A 3,074-nucleotide genomic window follows, 5' to 3' on the forward strand; every position below is an offset into this window, starting at 1 on the left:
GGGGACGGGGGGCCGGAGCGGGGGGCGGGGCGGGGCGGGCGCCGAGGCGACGGAGGAGCCCGGCCCCGCCGGGCGGGGGCGCGCTGTCGCCGCGAACTGGGTGCCGGTTCTCTCCGGCTGGGAAAGTCGTGCGTCGTAGAAACCGCGGACTGGCCAGCAAAGTGCACTTTCCCTGACGGGAGAGGGCGGCGCGGGGAGGAGGTGCGGGCCCAATTAACGTGAAGGAGTGTGGACGCTAACAAACGGTTCGTGTTTTTCCTTCATTATAACCAGAGTACCTGTTCATTGTGGAACATTTGACAGTGTGTGCCGCACCACTCACCCGTTAACTTTCCCGTACAGAGCAAAAACTAAACACGTGCTGTCTTTCCTTAGAAAACCCTGATCATAGTGTATATGCGATTTTATGGCATATTATTTCGTGAGCATTTCCCGTGAAAACTTTGAATTAGCTGCTCACTGTTCCGCACCTGGACATCCCAGAATTGATCATGCTACTCTGTTGATGGTCATTAGGGATTTCAACGTGTGTGTGCGCGTGCGCTATAAAAGCACTTTAATGCACTTCTTGGTCCCATCTCTGAATCGTTTTCTTAGGTTTCTTTTGTAGGAACAAAGTACTTAGTCCTTTATAAGGAAAACTGCCCCCACCCCTGGACTCCGCACTGAGCGGCTATGGGCGAGCTGTCCCCTCTCAGCCCCGGCTGATTGGACCACGGAAAGACATCTGATCCAAGGGCAGCCAATCCATAGAATAGCCCAAGACCTTTGATTTGTCCAATTTGGAAAGATAGTCTGGCCAATCAGGCTCCCTCTTGGAGAGTTCAAACAAGGAAACACTGAGAGCCAAGCAGGAGGTGGGTTTGGCGGAAGATGACTGTGGCTGTAGAAACTAAATAAGCAGGAGTCAGGTGGTAAAGAAAAGCTAGAGCAGAGGGGGTGGGAAACTGAGCACTATGAATAGGGGTAGCACGTTGAGATACCGCTGCTGCAGAGTTCTCAGGACTGGCCAAACCCACGGCAGCTCCCAGGTCTACGCTTCCCAAGGCCAGGATGTTTAGACTTTCCCGGGTTTCTGTGTCTGTAGCCTCTTAATGTTTCTTCAGATCATTCAAATGAATTTATCAATATTTCAGCCACACTAAACCAACTGAATGGGCAGATTCCAAGTTGGGTGAAAAAATAGGAGCATGCTTAAGTTCTTGATGACTGTGCTAAATGGCTTTTCAAAAATATTGTCAGTTTACACTTGGACAATACATTCATAGACGTCATCTTGATCTGCTTCCTGTACTAGCTTTGACACAAAGCAGCTTGAAGTGCAACATCAGGAGAACCCAGCGTCCGCTGTCTTCCTGTCACTGCTCTCCAGCATCCCAAGTCAGGCTCACCCAGTCACCTGGGGTCCAGGCTCAGCTCAGAGTTAATGCAAGTACCTGGCAGGTACTGTTTCTTCAGCTCTGCCTCCAAGCACGGATTGCCACCAGCTATGACTGATCACCTGATTTCTTGCCCCCCTGCAGCTGGCAGTATACTTGGAAATCAGACTCCTCCTGGAATGTGTTTCTTGGGTACTGTCCAATCAGGATGTGACCTCACTAAGTTTAACATTTTAATCAGTCCCAACTTCAGCGTGTTTATGAGCCATTGTTGGCAACACAGAATAACACCTAAGGTAAATAATTCCTTATTAACACTTCACTGTAAATCTGAGTATGCAAATTCTATTTAAGACTTTCAAAGCATCACCATCTGCTGGGGTCTGTACCAGAAACAAAATTTGTCCAGCCTCCAATGGTCCCACTCCTTTTTCTCTTGTATTCCCTGTAGGGCAGCAGAGATGATGTATAAACTAGATGTGCATGACTCACTTTTCCCCTTAATTCCCTTACAACCACCTTTACATAATGTATCAAAATATATACAAGAGAGGTACAATGCCCATGACAATTATTTTCTTTAGTCACCATTTGTCTATATCTTAACCCACTTTGCAACAGAAGCATTACACTAAGTTATTACAAATCTTGATTCTTTGCATTTAACTTTTAATCAAAGAACTTGTACAGGTATGACGATCAGTTAAGATAACAACAGCTTGTAAATAGTTACATGGATAATGGCTGACACTTGCACGTAGAGTTCAGATTCGCATTTGACCACTGGATTGCACTTGCCAATGTCGTAAAAAATATTACAACTAATATGTGAAATGCAAATCAAAACCTCAATGAAATTTCATTTTATATTTTCCAGACTGGAGGAAAAAAAAAAACCTTAAAAGTCAGACAATAGCAAGTATTGGAAGGGATCTGGAACAACTGCAACATTTATTCACTGCTGATAGGAGTATAAATCACTACAACCACTTTGGAAAATAATTTGGCATTATTTCTTAAAACTGAACATTCATATACCTTTGATCCAGCGGTTCCTTGCCCAGGTTTATCCCCTGGAGAACCTTGTGCACGAGTGTACCAGGAAATAATTCAGTGATGTTCATAGCACCACTATTTATGTAGCAAAAATAAGGAATTAACTCAAATTTCCATTGATAAATGTATAGATGTGTTGTTGTATAGTCCTACAGTGTTGTTTATAAAAGTGAAGAAAAAGCTGGTGACCCAAATGGTAAAATTGAGTTTGCTCTTGGATTAGAGTAATATATGAAGAGCTTAGTGACGTTTGGGTCGAATTGAAAGCATCAGTATGAACACATCGAATGGATAAATCTCAGAAAGATAATCGTAAGTGAAAGAAGCAAATCACAGAGAAATATATATGGTATGATTCCATTTACGTGAAGTCAAAAGCAGGGGAAACCAAACAATATCTTGTGTAGGGCTACAAACATCTGTGGTAAAACTATAAAGAAGAGCAAGTGATAATGACCACAAAACTCAAGATGATAGTGACCTCTGGAGTGGGAGGGAAGGGAATGGCATTGGAGACTTCAAGAGTAATGGCTGTCCCCTTTCTCTGGTGTGGTGTGATCACACATCTTTGTTTTATCTCTACTCTTTATATCTTACAGCGTGTTTATGAGCCATTGTTGGCAATACAGAATAACACCT

The sequence above is a fragment of the Lipotes vexillifer genome, unplaced genomic scaffold (genome assembly GCF_000442215.2).
Source record: "Lipotes vexillifer unplaced genomic scaffold, Lipotes_vexillifer_v1.1 scaffold661, whole genome shotgun sequence".
Classification (NCBI taxonomy): domain Eukaryota; kingdom Metazoa; phylum Chordata; class Mammalia; order Artiodactyla; family Lipotidae; genus Lipotes; species Lipotes vexillifer.